A 17,413-nucleotide genomic window follows, 5' to 3' on the forward strand; every position below is an offset into this window, starting at 1 on the left:
AGGGACCAAATTATTGAGATGCCACGGAATATTCCGTTTTTCAATGGGATTTAAAAAGCCTCGTTTCCCAAATGGTTTTTTTTTTGGCAAATTGACACGGAATGCATACCTTCACATATTTAGTAACAAATCGTTTTAGTTTTTCGAACTAATATTGTCTCTGAACAATCTCAATAACCCTGGTTACATTCGTGTGACCATTATCATGAAACATTTTTGCGATTTTATACTCGTCTACTTTTCTATGCAGAATACCGTCTTTTAATAGATACAACTTCTTATATTCAATTATTTATGTTATTAATAATGACTTGTAATTCAAGATCATCATTTTGCACTGCTGTAATCCATTTTCTGTTGTAATATGTTGTAAAGGTAGAGCATTGCGACTCAGCGCGTCTACGTGTTGAATTTGTATTTCTGGTCTATATTGCACTTCAAAATTGTAACTTTGTAGTTCTAGCCATCATCGTCCTATCCTCGTAACTACTGAGAGCCTGACAATCGATAAATATTTTAAAAGGTCGACCCAAGAGATATACACGAAATTTTCTAATACTAACACAACTGCCATGCTTTAAGTTCATACGAGTGATATTTTTGTTCTATGGATGTGGTTTGTTTACTGAAATATGCTATAGGTTTTAATTCACCTTTCAACTGTTCAACTGTCCGGAAGTAACCAGCTTACACCCAATAAATCTTCTTAAATCGTGAATATTATTTGGTTCTCTAAATTCATTTAGTGCTTTTAATTTATTTGGCTATGGTCGGATCTCTCCACACGATATGATGTGACCTAAGTATCGATACTTGTTTTTAAGAATGAACATTTGTCCCGACGCAATATTACACCATATTTGCTCAATAAAATCAAAATTAGTTCTCAATTTTCCAACGCCTGCGGGATAGTTTTTGAAATAATAAAATATCGTTGATAATGAGGAAGCGAATTCAAATCTATACTTATTCAACATAAAATTCATCACTCTTTTATTGACATACATGATAGATGATAAAAGGAACTTAAGTGGTTAGTTCAATTTTTATTTCTATATCAAATCTCCTACCCCTACATGATCATCAAACAGTCGGACAGGAGAGGGAGGCTCCTCGGAAAGTCTCCCCCCGTCCCTCGGCATACCAGAAGCAGGGCGGCTACTATTTCGAGAGCGGTTTGGATTCCGAAACTAACCCGAGGAAGCGGAAGGACTCGGACTCTCAGTCGGACTTCGCTTTTAAGTTCCCGAACGTTGTCCTTCCGAAAGTCCTCAGAAGTTTGAACGGCAGAGGGACCTACCACAATGCTGGTTCGTCCCAAGCCAAGCGTGAGAGGAGGGAAGCAGTGATGGTGGCCACCGACTCCGATTTACCGTGACCGAAGTGGAGACGGACCAGATGCGTTCCCCCCAGAAAGGTGCAGGGTATGAGGTCGCCAGACACCTCAATAGAGGACTTATTAAACAAACCAAGGAGAGTTCCGAAAGGATTTGTAAGCTGGCGTCCATGTCCAAAAACCTAAAAGGAACTGTAAGAAGGAGATCATGGACACCTCTATTGCCATGTCCCAGATGGTTCAGGCAATTGCGGGAAGGTCCACAAGCGAGGAGCTCAAGAGGCTGCTGGCAGACAACAAGCGCCTAAAGGGCCAGCTGTCCGCACTGAGGGCGAGGTGGTCGCGCTTAGGCGAGCATTTGCTGAGCGCGGCAATCAAAGGAAGAGCCTTCGGCCGGGGTGGAAGACACCGCAGAAGGAGAGACGCAGGTCAGCAAGCCTAGTGAAGGTATCACTAGGACGGAGCTGGCCAGCATAATGGATCGCTTCCAGCGAGAGCTGGAGCGAGCAATTCGGGCGCATCCTAAGTGCCCGCTTGGAGGGGCTCGAGGTGGATGGCCGACTCCTTCCAGCCGTCTCACACCGTCCAGCATTGGCATCTGAGACCCAGAAAAGGAGCCACAATCAAGTAGATAAGCCCACCACTCTTGCCCCACCGCGAACATGCCTAAGGAGGCGAGAGCCAAAAAGGGGCTAAAACGAAGGCCGTGGCAACGGACTCAGGACGAGCTGCAGAGCAGGCGGCGGGTCCCTCCCAACAGGAACCACCTGTGGTTTTGGAAGGCTGGACGACAGTGGTGAGCGGACAAAATCCAAGAAGTCCGCGCCAGCCCCCGCTGCCCCTAAGGCACCAAAGAAGAAGCCTTCTCTACCGAAGCAGCCGAAAACCCTAGCGGTGGTCGTGACCCTTAAGCCAGAGGCCGTGGCTGAGGGCATCACGTACAAGGATGCCATTGCTAAGGCCAAACAGTCCGTCAACTTGGAAGAGCTGGAATTGGCTCGACCAAATTCCGGACGGGGATAACGGGGGCTCGAATTATCGAGCTCCCTAAGGAGGTCTCTGCCGCCCAGGCGACAGCCTTGCGTCCAGGATTGGCCAAGCTTTAGGGGATGCCGCCAAGGTGACACGCCCAGGAAAATAGCCAACGTCCGAATTTCTGGCCTGAACGACTCGGTGACCCGGAGGAAATCCGCCAGGCCCTGGAGGAAAAACTGGAGTCTCCCCGGACGACTTTAAGGTAGGGCTATTACCCACGGGTACACTGGATAGGCTCTACTATAACTGCCTGCCCCATTGAAACCGTTCCTAAGTTGGCGGAAGCGGGTCGGCTCTGTGTGGGCTGGAGCGCTGCCTCCATCAGGGTTCTGGAGCAGCGCCCAGTGAGGTGTCACAGGTGCTACGGTATTGGACACCGCAGCAACTATGCCCCTCTAACAAGGACCGCAGCGGATTATGTTTCCGCTGCGGAGAGAGGGGCATATATCTAAAGACTGTTCAGCCCCACTTTGCTGCGCGGTGTGCAAAGACCGGGGCCTGGCATCGGGTCACCGAATGGGGGGAGCCCACTGTAACCCCCCTCCGGTCAAAGGCCGCTCCCTACACTTGGGGACCAGCCCTCCACTCTCCGGCCACGTCGGCTGCCCCTGTAGAGATGCCTATGGAAATCAACAATGCCACTTAGGCCCATAGGTAAAGTTCTTCAGGGGAACTTAAACCACGCGGTCGCAGCACAGGACCTCTTGTACCAGACTGTGGCCGAGTTTAACATAAATGTAGCTATCGTTGCGGAGCCATACTCTATTCCCCGAACCATAATGGGCCGGGTCGTGGATGGTTCCGCGGCTATTTTCTTTCCCGGCGTGGCCTGCACTCACTCCGTTGTGGAGAGAGGAGTGGGCTATGTGGCAGCTCGATGGGGAAAGTAGTGTGGTCTCTACATACTTCTCCCCAAACCGCAGCCGGGCCGACTTTGAGTCGTTCCTGGCTACGGTTGAAGGAGTCATCCTTCGGGTGCCCCCAGTCCGGTGCTGGTGGCTGGGGACCTCAATGCGTGGCTCGCGCTTGGGGCTCTACCAGACCTAACGCCCGCGGTCGTGTCCTGGAGTCCTGGGTTCTGTCATTGGGACTCCAGATTCTCAATAGAGGCAACACTCCAACCTGCGTCCGGTGGCAAGGCACATCCATAGTGGACGTGACCTTTGCCACCCCATCACTTGCGGCTCGCATCAGCGACTGGCGGGTGATGGAGGAAGTGGTGACCCTATCGGACCATCGGTACGTTCGATATGATATCTCCCAGCATTCCCCGGACCCCTATCCAACTGGGTGGCAGACCACCTTTCCTAAGGTGGTCACTCGTTCGCCTCCAACCCGATGTGGCTGAGGAGGCAGCGAGGGAGAGCATGGGCCGCAGTGCCCGACACATGGCTGGGGATGCCGACTGCATGGCGGACCTTTCGCAGACGACATTAAGGTTGTCTGCGATGCCGCTATGCCGAGGACGCAGGCCTGCCCCCGAAACAGGGGGCAGGTATACTGGTGGACGCAGGAACTGTCCAGCCTACGTACCGCCAGTATGGGGCTAGGCGCGCCTACCAGCGTTACCGTAGGCGCGCCCGAGGAACGCTCGGTGTAGAAGAAAGTCTATACCGGGCCTACCAGGATGCCAACAAGGCATGCGGACGGCCATTCGCAAGGCCAAAGAGGATGCTGGGATCAGTTTCCTGGGCATACTCATAATGACCCCTGGGGTAGCCCTACAGGACGATTAGGGGGAAATTCTCTATCTCCAGCTTCTCCTACCTCCTGTATGGAGCCTGGTTGCTGCGGAGGTACTTGGGACTTGTTCCCTGATCCTGGACCGTTCGCATCTCCGCGCATGACTACCGCAGATCTCGCTCAAGATGCTGAATTCAGCACGATCCGTTTGAGGCTCCGGTGCAAACGCAAGGCGCCGGGGCCGGATGGGGCCCATCCAAGGTATTGGCTATCGCCTTAGGCCCCTGGAGGACCCGGTACCGCGCAGTGCTCAACACCTGCATTGCGGCGGCCCACTTCCCCAGGCGATGGAGAGTAGGGCGGCTCTGTCTACTCCGTAAGGAGAACCGTCCGGCGGATGCCCCAGAGGGCTACGCCAGTGGTGTTGCTGGATGAGGCGGGGAAGACTTTCGAGAAGATCCTCGCCTCCCGCATCATTCAGCATCTAGAAAGCAGTGGGCCAGATCTGGCGGAATGCCAGTACGGTTTCCGTACTGGACGGTCCACGATCGACGCGGTGAAGCACCTCAAAAGGTGGACTGAGGGGGCTATCGATAGAAGGGAGGTGGTGATCGCGGTGTCCCTGGACATCGCGAACGCGTTCACACCATCCCTCACGAGTGTATCACGGAGGCACTCAAGTATCACCGAGTGCCTTCGTACCTTCGCCGCGCCATTGTCGGGGAACTACCTGCAGGACAGGATGATTGTCTATGAGAGCGCGGAGGGCCGGTCGAGTAGTGAGATTGGCGGCAGGAGTACCCCAAGGTTCCGTATTAGGCCTCTTTATGGAACCTGGGATACAATTGGAATTCTGCGGGGAGTGATGCCGCCGCGCAGGATGGTCTCTGCTTTGCGATGACACGATGGTCGTGGCGGCAGCGAAATATTTGGGGGACGAAGCGGTAACACCTTGCGTCTTCGGCACTCCCTGATAATTTCGGCGCATCCGCCTCCTGGTCCTGGAAGTGGCCTAAATAAGACGAGGGCCATCTCCCTTCCATGCCCCTCGCCGCAGAGCCCGTCTGGAGCTTAAAGTGATGGTAGAGGGTCCAAATTCCGTCAGGTGCATGGAAGTACCTCGGCCTTACTTTGGACGCTTTACGACACGGTCAATGTCATGGCAAGAGTCTTACACTCATATTTTCAAGGCGCCATGGTTAAATTTCCTCGCTCCACGGCTGTGCGCCAGCCGCAGCCGCCTCGGCGCTCCTCCCCAACGTGGGAGGCCCTGGGCCAAGTGGCCGGTCGGTTGTTTTTCACGGGGTGATAGGTCGATGGCACTATACGGAGCACCGGTGTGGGCTGAGTGCCTCACCCCTGCACGCAAGCCCTTTTGCGATGCCGCAAAGGATAATCGCAACCAGAGCCGTGCGGGCATATTGCACGGTTAGCCACGGGGCGGCCTGCGTACTAGCGGCCACTCCTCCTTTTGACATCGATGCACTTGTGCTTTGCGGAGGTGTATCGGCACAGAGTCGAGGCGAGGCAGCGGGGTGAAGCCTGCTTTCGAAGACATAGAGCAGGCCCGAACCGAAGCGCGGATTGAGCTCTACACAACCGTTGAAGGAGGCACTTGCCAACCCTTTTGCGGCCTGCTCGCTAAGTCGTCCAGGTCAGGGGGGGGACTCTGCGGCCGACCGACATGGCGCGTGTGTACCGCGACTCCCCGGGGGGGAACTGAGTGGCCGAAACACTCGTCTTCGTCCGGTGTTATAGGAGTGGTGAGGCACCATCGGGGCACCTCACCTTCCGCCTTGGTGCAGATTCTAACAGGAACATGGTTGTTTTTCCGGGTCGAGCCACTACCTGCCCTGGTCGCCCAGAATGCAAAAACGCCATCAGTGTCACCACTCGGCGATCCCGCGACTGCCCGACCACCCGATGGATGGTCCGGCCGGCTTGGCAAAAATGATCGCCGTGACTCACTTCGGCGCTCGGCGGGAGGATTTCTCTCGCTTTTGCCCAAGTTTTGGTCGAGCCATGTTGGTAGCGATGAGGGCTTGGGAGGCTGCCTCTTGCCTTTCGCCGAGCAGATTCGGCGAAGGGCCGCGGAGAGGGAGCGGGAGTAAAATGCTCTAGCCGCTCCACCGGCGTAGACGTTACGTGGTCGGAGGAGACGGGTGTTAAACCCGTAACGCTTTCTTCGACGACCTTGCGTTTTTTCGACCTCAGCCTGCGTCAAATTGCACGACCCGCAGGCATTGCACCTGTTCACCACTTTTGGGGATTATCTCGGCTTCCCGGGTAGTCCCCATCGGCGCGGTAGCCGGCACAGTAGCCGGGCGGCCCGGGGTGAATTGGTGAATTCTACAGCAGGTCCCAATCACCCTAAATCCCGAGGCAGGAAGGGAAGCCGGGGCAGTTGTGTTAAGTGTGTATTCCCAGTGCCAATCCCATCAGCCTGTGCGACCCCCACACAAAGACTCACCTGTCGAGCAGGCATTGAGCATCTGTAAGAGGATTGTCTCCACAAAAAAAAAAAAAAAAGGTTAGGTTATAAGTTTTAATATGGAATTTTTATTATAAATTCATATAAGATCGTTTCGTAGTTTTCCTGGAACCGTCCGGTGGCCACCTTATATAAATTAGTTTACTTCTTTATTTGTGCTGGTGAGTTTGTTTAAAACGTAAATAAACCGTTTTTTGAAATTTTGACTTAGTACTTTATTTTATAATTTAAACTACTTACTTTTTTTTAATAGAATGTGGAGATATTTGATTTTTCATAATAAGAGGCATTTCGTCTCAACTTCCATATTCATAAATAAGAAATTAGAGAGAAAATATTCTCCCTTGAAAAGCATCTGCTCACGAGGCATTGCAGTAATGAGGGCTTGCGAAAAAAAATTGTCTCAAGTATTCATGACGAAAAGGACTTCCCGTAAATTAACTCAAAAAAGGGTTACTAGACCGCAGACAAACTCCAAATTCTTTTACCACCGAGACTTCACATTGCTCCTTTCTATAAATAAATGATCGTTTTAAAATCTTTAAAGACTTACTAAACTAATGTCTTTAAAAATTTTAAGGATTTTTATCTATATATTGTTTACAAAGTTCTAAGTAATCATAGCTCCAAAACAAATTACAACTAATAAGGATGTGCCAGTCTTGGTCAATTTGCAGCTATTATACGTTCGAATTCTTGTGGTATTAGAAATCGTGTGGCGGGGAATGGGGTCGTTTGATTTCAAACAAAATTATATTCATTTATACGTTGAAGCATCGCATGAAAAGCTTCTTAAAAGCGATATCACCTGGCATAAAGGGCAATTTGTACCAAGCGTGTGGTTTCAGTTTGGTCCATAATTTATATTTCTTCGCCACTGGACAATACATATGTGAATATACTTATCGTTATGTTCTCTTGTTTTCGTAGTATTCTCGTACCCTCTCGGGCGCATTGTGTGCCTTACAGATTGGTGTGCAATCATCGGGCCTCCCGCGCGCTAGAACTATCTTGACGTTGTATCGACAAATAGCGGGAGTGTGCCGGGGAGTTCTGCTCTAATAAATAACATTCGTCCATGATATGTGTTGTCGCGACATTTTCTTCAAGGTGCGAGGTGAAAACACAAGTCATCATAGTTGTTCATTTTGAGGGGAAATGGTGTTAACACAGAGCGCGTTAAAAGCATTAGGTGTTCACTTCAAACGGATACTGATGACTCAGAAGAGCAAAAAAGTCAAACAATGGTTTGTACGTATAAGTGGATTGATGATCACAACGACATACACAGATTCTGTCCCACCCACCCTTAAGCCCACAAGACACGCTTGTCAAGTTTCACTTGGTGTCACACACTCCATCGGAGAATGTCCCACATGATGGACTAGCGGACATAACAAACATGAAGTCACACCATGTAAGTGCCATTTACGGTCGGGGTGAAGCGAGTTCTGAACACAATGTACGACGATGTGGGGTTACGAGACAATGTAGCTTAGGGAGTTGTGCGAGACACACACACATTATATGCTTAGTTCGAGCAACACGGAGCTGTACCATATCTTACCGGGGAAACGCATGGTCCCCTGACTAAGGTCACAGAAAATTTTAAGAAAACTCATCTTCCCCGATAGCGGGTTTTTCAAGCGAATGGAAAATCAACCCAAGATCGATGTCTCCTTAGTGAGATAGACTGGAGCGAAAAAATAAAAAAAGCTTTTTAAACTGCAAAGCTGGAATCACATATTATTTTTTAGACTAATCCCTTTATGTGAAGTCTATCGATCGCCACTTTCTTAACTACTAATTGGGAAACTCCTTTTTGCTGATTCCGCCTGAAACTACCGAAAAATCAATATCGCTTTGATGAACATAATTAATATAAGTATTATTATTTTTCTGATTTTATTTATTTAGAATAACATAACATATATTTTTTTAATTCTGTTTTGTTCCTGCTCTTTATACATTTAATTGTTGTTTTGTGTTACGAAAAGGTATAATAATTTTGTTAATCTACTTACTATTATATCATATTTTATCGTATCTTTTGAAAACTTCTATTAAAAAAAACAAATACATTGACGATAAAAAATGTATTTATGATATTGACATGGATCGTATGAGCTTGTTGCATTGTTCAGTCCTGTCAATATTTTTCTCACAACTGGAAGCGTATCCCTAAGATAACGAAGACTTTCGAATCCCTAGTTTTTCACTAGAAAGGCAAGGGACTTCACAGAGTTAAATATACCTGAAATTGACTGAAAGATACCGAATAGTTTAACCCGAAAAAATCATGAAAGATATACATAGACTTATGGACTACAGATGTGTTGCAAGTCGAGAATAGAACCTCTGAAGTAATTCTTATTAGTTTTGAATGATTTTTTGTTAAATCGCCTTTAAGTTAGTTGTAATTTGATAATACTTAATAATTACCTACATTTTTTTTATTACAAATATAATTCATATCACTACAACACAGGTACCTCACAACCCTACATAGTTTTGTAATCAGATTGCTTACTGCCTCGGGAATTGCGAGTTTGCCTGAGTTGCGAGACTTGCTTTGCTGTAAAAAATTTGTTTTTCCATGGCATTGCGTTTTTCATGCTATGCCAAGTCAATCTATTTATTTAAACATAAAATATTTTTAATTTTAATGTGGTCCCTATGAGCTATGGTTAAATAGTTATAACGTTATAATTAAGACAAAGGCCCCTAAGAGGGGACCGAAAAGTCAACCGCTTGGTATTACGTACATCATCCAAAATTTTACAATAAAAGAACAGTGTTTGCGGGACTTGTTTTTTTTTACCTTTTGTGATCGATGGCATCTCATTTATTTTTATGAAAACCTCCTTTTTTCTCTTTTTTTTTCCAGTATGATCTACTTCTCTAACACTCGTGCATCAACGATTTTCTGAGAGCCCCTCTCTGAAGTTATGATACGAGCTACACGTGTATATTTTAGATTACCTTGAAAAGTTACAGAACATTCAAATATTTAGTTTTTTTTCCCTGAGTTATTCACAAACGCACATTGTTTTCACATTTTGAACCTTCTTTATAAACTATAAGCGCCTTACAGTTGTGATGATGGTCCTTCGTGATGAAAAAAATTAACAAAACTATGAACTTGTCTAGTTGTAATGCTTGAGCGAGTTTTTTCTTGCTTACCAGAAATATAGGCGTCAAGTTTACATGAGAAATGTACTTATAGGTCGAAATGAGCCGAAATCATTTGAGAAAAGTGAATACTGCAGGCCGCTTTTTTTTCTTTTTGCTTGACTTTGGCGTTCATTAGCGTACAAACAGGTTTAATTTTACAATTCATTTTTCAGACAAATCGCTTTTCTCTATATAACAAATTTTTACATCCAATTACCACTTCAATAAGTAAATATATATTGTACAAAATGTCTAATTAATTAATTGTCGTTAGTATGCTTGGGTTCATATTGTATCATTCGTCAAGTCATCTACGACATCCGATGTACACTACGGTGGTTCTGAAACCTTCGCACAAATCTGGTAGATTAAATTCTCGATCTTTATATAAAGAAAATGTATTATGTATGATTACTTACATACCCCATACATACCCACGATGATCACACAGTTTTTTAGTCATTGGACACAGCCCATAGTCTGATATTATTACTATGAAGCACCAGTTACAATTTTTCATAACCATTACTTAAAAATCAGAAATGTCTGTCCTTGACGACTCTGTCTTACCGCTCGGTGATTCGATTGTATTTTCATACAAACAAAAGTGGATTAATATGGTTACTACCTACAACCGACATAACACCTAATTTTATGACGTGACGTGTAATAGAATGAAGATCCCAATCTACCGTCAATCGGATAGATATTATTCGGTATTTAATGGCCCGAATGATTCGGTGTGAATTTTGCAATGCGAATGTAAGACACTTCGTCTCTGCTTAATACTCGGTGCCTAGTACCTACCGGAGTATTCAAACACGTACTCGGTTACTTAATTTTTGGTATTGATTACTTCGCAGGAGTCGTCGTCCTGTAAGCAAACGTTCGGTTCACTATGACCGCTTTCTTACAGAAGTTAACGCTATGAATTTAATTGAAACGAATTCGTTCCTTGAGGATTGATGCAGAGGCAAGTTTCGTGGCTTAGTTTTATTAATGTCAGGTTTAGGCCGTTTCTCTGCATGCTGCACTCATGTGTCCCCATTTAGTATAACTCCCCCCCACAGCATTTAATATTTTATTTATTTATATATTTCTATACCAAGAGAAGAAATAAGTTACTAATACATTTACGTAAGAAAGACGCAAATAATGATGACACTATTAATTAACTATACCAAATTACAGTAATCCAGAACCAGGTAATAATGATTTGATTAATATCAAACTACCCACCATATTATATATAGTATTCTTAGAAACAAGGTAAGTGACTTTTTAAAATAACAATTCGATACAATTCCACCGCTACTTTATGAAATTTACACAAAAATAAAACAATTCTAAAGAATAACTTTCAACTATCTTGTTTCCACTAATCGTTAAATTAATCCGAATATGGACACAATCGAAAGAATTTAAACACACTTCTAAATTCTACTAAACGACTAAACTATCCACCAACTGCTCGTTACGAAGAAAAAGAGCCTGATGTCCTCTGACAACTGCTTTATAAATGTCGTTTGAGTCTCCTCCTAGCCCTCTCATATTCCTACATTGATTCTCTCCTACCCTCTCATATTCCTACAGTTAATTATTCAGCTGCCATAAACAAAACAACCACAGCCCGACTGATTTAAACTTGAGAACGGCGATAATAAAATATATCAACAAACATACTAATTACAGCTCAGAATTTAACTTCTTTATTTTTAAATTGCTGTAAAGTCTCATTACGAAGGGCATATATCGCAAAAAACCCAAATGGTTTTTCTTTTGAAAGTAAGTAAAAGTTCACGATTATTAAATAACCGTCAATAATTATCTACCATTTGATTTGATTTAATTTAAAGATACATTATCTATAATGATCCCCCTAATGTAAATACTCAGTCACGTACGTACTCCACCAGCTCTTAAGATATTTAAAATGTGTCCGTTTATATTTACAGTTTCTAAATTATTTCGTAAAGTACTTTGATCACTGCCGTGAATAAATTTAGCGTGTATTATAAAGTTACTGTTATTGGAAAGCTAAAATCAATAACTACATTATTAAAATATTAGTAAAGATTGTCGCTATTTGCAACTCGACACGTTTAACAACGACATGTCGATGAGCTAATTTGTAATCGAATTACGTCCTTGCCCTTGGAAATGTTCCATAGAGAATAGTAATTTATTATTGAGAAAAAATATTATTTAAAAATAATATGGTTTTATATTGTAATTGTTTCCGAAAATTGTAATATTTATTTACCAAGTGCAGATTGAGGGATTCTGATATTTAATATGAACAACAGACACCAAAATGTCTTATCTTTCATAATCATTTATTAACCAGCAAAACTTTAAGAAGAAGAAGAAAATGAAATTGGTTTTAGAATGTGTGGAGAAACGAGGAATAAATAATCTTATTTGTATAAACCATATACATAAATAAAAACTCGGACCATTCATCTACTTCTGTTGTTATAATAATGGTTTTCACATACAGGAAAATGATTTTTTTTTTCTCAGTTCCATAGAGCCTGGATCCCGAAGATGTAACTTTATGAATATATTTAAAAAAAAAAACAGCTTTTTAGAGACCCAACACATGCAACCTGTATACAAATCCGTTATGTATTTTGTGTATTTGTGGTCTCTGCTATTCACAACTCGGCACATTTTAAGTCTATCCCCAGCCAATTAATTGATTTAATTTAAATTCTTATTCAATCAATTTAAATCAATTTCCAGAATGTCGAAAAAAATAAATTAATTAATTTCTTCGTTTAGATTAAAGTCCAGTCTATATTAAAATAACTAAACAATAATAAGAGCGGTTTTTACATTACAGTATTAATCTACAAATAAACTATAATTGAATTCTTTATACAACATGCTACCAGACTATAAGACATCGTCCCAATTTTGTGAAGACGTAACGAATTTTTTATTTAGTTGTTTTCACTAGCTTTTAATTTTATATTTATAACTATTAAGGATATTGGGTCATTTGGAATAATGGTAATTATATTAAATACCATTTTACAATAACGCGAATCGTATTAGTAGCCCTTTGGGCAATTTCTCGGTATCCGTTGCAGTAGAAACAACAGCTTACCATAATCTTTTGTTTTTGGTTAAATTCGTCCATTCAAACAGGCATAAGAGAACAAATCCCCATACAGCCATGTTCTTTTGTATTTTGGTCTTAAAATATTTTTTATATCAGGCCGGGCCATGTCTTATTCTTATTTTTTTTTTATTGAATCATGTTTTTTTAAATTAGGCCGGAGCATGCTATTCTTATTTTTTTTTAAAATTGACTCATGTTTTTTTTGATATTAGGCCGAAGCCATGTCTTCTTCTTATTTTTTTTTTTTAAATGAATCATGTTTTTTTATATTAGGCCGAAGCCATGTCTTATTCTTATTTTTTTTAATGAATCATGTTTTTTTAAATTAGGCCGAAGCCATGTTATTCTTTTAAAATATTTTTTTTTGTCAAATTATTGTATTTATCACATTCCGTCTTTTTCCATGTCAAATCCTTGTAATGTCATTTTTGGTACATTTCATTTGTCAAGATCAATATACTTAACGATCAAATCCTGAAAATAGCTGAAATAGCTGAAAAACAAATATCTCAAACAAAACAAACAAATTAGTATTATATACATATGTACAAATAACAATTAGATTTCATTTATAGTAGAAACAATAAAGCCATAAACTGCCGAGAAGCATTCTTGACTGCTTAATATTTGCTGAAGGGAGCGCGGGATATCTTCAGCAGTTTTAAAAATACTTAAAAGTTGATCTACAAGGACCATCCTTTGAATACTAAACTGTGGACAATCAAAAAATATATGTTCAAGGGTTCCATCAGCACTATTGCAATATGTACAAGTTGAAGAGTCAAAAACACCGATCCTAAAAAGGTGAGCACCAAAACTACAATGTCCTAGACGCAAACGACAGATTGTGGTATAATACTTTCTATTGATATAGTTGTTACCCCGGGTAAACCAGGGGAAGAGATCTTTTTCTTTATTGTAGCTAGCCATTTTCCTTTTACCTTTACGACCTGATGCCATAAGTTATAAAATTCTTCCTGTAATGTGAGTTTGAAAAGAGATAGAGCGTCTGAAGAAGGAATTGGGAAATTTTAAAAGCTATTACTTAATTGATTGTGGGCCGGGTTTGTAATAAATTTTGCTAAATAATCTGCTTGCTCATTACCATTCACACCAATGTGGGCTGGTGTCCAGAAGAGGACTATTTGCTTGTTTTGTGACAGCAAGTGATACAACTCCCTTAATTTATATATAATATAGTTAGTTTTTGAATTTAATTGTGGATTTTGTAATGCCATTAATAAGCTTAAACTGTCCGTTATTAATCCACTTTTGGTGAGTCTGTATTTGAATTCAGCTGAGTATATGCTTGTGAGTGGATTCAGCCTATGCCCAAATCCACTTTTGACCTGACTATCATAGACAGCTATAGAGACTGCTTCATTATTCCTAGACCCATCTGTGTATATCTGATGATATCCCTGCCACCTATCAAGTTCCCTATAAATGTCTTCCTTATACTTTTAAAAAATTTTAACTACAATTTTAATCTGAATAAATTTAGATTTATATGACCCAGAGTAACAAGGCCATACTATGCTGGAAAAAATGTTGTGTTCATTAAAAATTTGTTCTGTTTCAGAGAAACCTTGCAACAGATAAGAATTAATATTGGCAGTCCTGTTAATAGTGTGCCTCAGTTAACAAGAAGTGGATGATTACTAATGGAGAGCAACCTTGCAAAAAATTTTGATTGTAAGTATTTAAACCTAAGTGCCAATGGAGGTATATTACATTCCACCTGCATTGACACTATGGGAGTAGTTCGCATCGCACCATTATAATACGCAAACATTTGTTTTGTATCTTTTCTAATTTATCCACTATAGTACCTACTCCTGCAAAACAAAAGTAAGCATATTCAAAATGACTCCTCACTAACGATTTATACAATGTTAATAAAATCCTTGGATCAGCACCCCAATATGTGCCTGTCAAAGATTTTAAAACATTACAAGCATTTAAAGCACGAGCTTCTAGGATTTCAGCATACTTATTCCATCTAGAATTGTTTGAAAAAATAACACCTAAAAACTTTACAGACCTATCTACAGACATTACATTATTATTGAACAAAATATTGACATTCCTATTTCTAATAGCCTTTTTTGAGAAGACAACAACTTTACTTTTGTCAATGCTGACCTCTAGCCCAAGGCTATCAAAATAGTTCTTTAGTTTCTGGAGTGCAACGTTGAGGACTGATTGTACATGTAACAGACTAGTATCAGAACAATAAACAACTAAATCATCTGCAAACTGCAGATTAGAAACTTCACTCCCCAGTATTGAATTTAGCTGATGTATGAATAGGATAAAGAGTAGAGGGCTCAATACACCACCCTGTGATACACCCTACAAGAATACCTTGGACCAAATAACCGATTGTTAACCTTAACAAACACTTTTCTGTAGTTCAAAAAATTAAAAATCCAATTTACACTTTTCCAGGTACCTGTAGTGATAATAAAATTGAGGATAGTTTTTCCAGATTTACATTATTGAATGCCCCTACAATGTCTAAAAAAACTCCAACTAATACTTTATTCTCGGAACGAGCATCGTGGATATCCAGACAGAGATGACGTAAACTCTCACAAGCAGAACGACCACAACGAAAGCCGAACTGATTGTGAGGTAAAAGATTATTACTTTCTATGTGAAAAATTAGTCTCTGTTTTATTAATTGTTCGAAAATTTTTCCAACGCAGGAACTAAGCGTAATGGGACGATAAGAATCAGCCAAATTTGAGCCTTTGCCAGGTTTTAATATTGGTACCAGACAATCAGTTTTCCAATCCTCTGGGATAATAGAAGACGACCATAGACTATTTAACAACCTTAGGAAAATAGATAGATTTTGAACATTTAAAGTTTAAACATTCTATAGGAAAGCCAATCCAGGCCACATGAGGAATCTGTTCTAGAAGCTAATGCAGACTTTAACTCTTGTAAAGTAAAACGACCAATCATGTATGAATTATCATTATTTACTCCAAGAACATTATCTATACTTATCTGTTGTGAAACAGTATCAGGTGTGTATTTATATAAAATGTCTGAACCCAATTGAGGTCAGAAAATAGATTAAAACTTGAAAAGCTTTTTTGAATTTTCTCATTTTAGCCCAAATGCGACTTATTGATGTCAAACGATTTATTGAGGAGCAGAATTCAGACCAACTTTTGCGACGTTCTTCTTTTAGAGTACGTTTTTTGAAGGCTTGTGCACGCTTGAAAATAATGTAATTTTGACTATTAAGACTAGTTTTGAAATTAATGTACGCGTTCTTGCAGTCTTCTACTACTTTTGAACATTTGGCATTCCACCGAGGTACTTGACGCCTCTTTCTAGGACGGTTATTACTACTATCAGTTGTATTATGGTTTAAGCTAGGTCCAGAAAATTCGATTGCCGATAGAATAATTGCACAAAACTTTCTGTATGAATCGAGCAGATCACAGTTGTCAATCTCAAAGTTCATTAACATTTCATTAACAATTTGTTCATAATTATCCCATTTACTAATTTCAGGTTGCTGTGAAAAGGAATGTTGTTCGAGGAAATAGAGGGTTCATGTTCGTCTCTTACGAGAGTAAATCTTGTGATAGTGGGCAGATGATAACTGCCTAAAGATTCCTGATGAACTTGCCATTCACAAGAAAGAAACAAAGAAGAAGATACCATAGTTAAATCTAGACTGTTCGGTTTCCAAATATGAGAGCCTATAGTTGTCGGTTGACCATTATTTAAAGTATTAAGTCATTGCCATCCATGGAATCCATAATAGCTCTGCCCCGAGAATCTATACGACTACAACCCCAGAAAGTATGATGGGCATTAAAATCGCCTGCAATTATTAACGGTTTCGGAATAGTGTACAATAAACGATCTAACTTCGCCTTTTCAAAACCAGGAAAACTATTACCAGGACTATAAAAACTAACCAAAGAAATGGATTTACGTTTTAGTTTAATAACAATTACTACATTTTGTAACGAATCATCGTAAAAAGTATCGAGCTTAGAGAAATTTATACCATTTTTAATTAATATTGCTACGCCGTTATGGTCATTACCGCAGTCATTCCTAATAATGGTATAACCACGTATATTAAATTGAATGCTTGGCTTGAGCCAAGTTTCTGAAATAAGAGCAACATGTATATTATTTTGGTATAAAAAATTTTGGAACTCAAGTCTGTCACTTAACAGACTTTGAGCGTTCCACTGTACGATATTTAAGATTCGATGGTTGAATGTGACGATTTGCTATTTTATTCTGAATGGTTTCTTTAATAGCTGAGCTAATAAATTGTGAACTTATACTAATATTTTGAGTTTTATTTAAAGTAATAACTTTTACAATAGATTCAGTTAGTAGAGTCATCGCTTCAGAGTTTGAAAGTATGGCTTGGATTACTTCTTGACTATTCAGATGTTTGTTTAATGATGGAAAATTTAATGGATTTTTTAAGGTGTCAGCGTAAGACTCGGGTTTACTGTTTGCAATTTTCTTTTGTCTTATAGGGCACTGGCCAGAGATGGCAATGTGATTGCCATTGCAA

The 17,413-nt window shown here is 41.2% G+C and overlaps 2 long non-coding RNA genes across 2 annotated transcripts; one reads left to right on the top strand and one right to left on the bottom strand.

Moving 5' to 3' along the window:
• Window positions 1-13,287: 13,287 nt before the first annotated feature.
• Window positions 13,288-17,112, top strand: LOC133320624 (uncharacterized). The gene is made up of 6 exons (XR_009753861.1): window positions 13,288-13,650; window positions 14,429-14,541; window positions 15,298-15,483; window positions 15,558-15,884; window positions 15,973-16,052; window positions 16,381-17,112. It is a non-coding gene; the product is annotated as an uncharacterized LOC133320624 (long non-coding RNA).
• LOC133320625 (uncharacterized) lies at window positions 13,498-14,027 on the bottom strand. Its single transcript, XR_009753862.1, has 2 exons — window positions 13,952-14,027; window positions 13,498-13,557 (listed from the first exon to the last, which is right to left on the bottom strand). It is a non-coding gene; the product is annotated as an uncharacterized LOC133320625 (long non-coding RNA).
• Window positions 17,113-17,413: the final 301 nt, after the last annotated feature.

The sequence above is a fragment of the Danaus plexippus genome, unplaced genomic scaffold (assembly GCF_018135715.1).
Source record: "Danaus plexippus unplaced genomic scaffold, MEX_DaPlex mxdp_39, whole genome shotgun sequence".
NCBI classification, from domain to species: Eukaryota; Metazoa; Arthropoda; class Insecta; order Lepidoptera; family Nymphalidae; genus Danaus; species Danaus plexippus.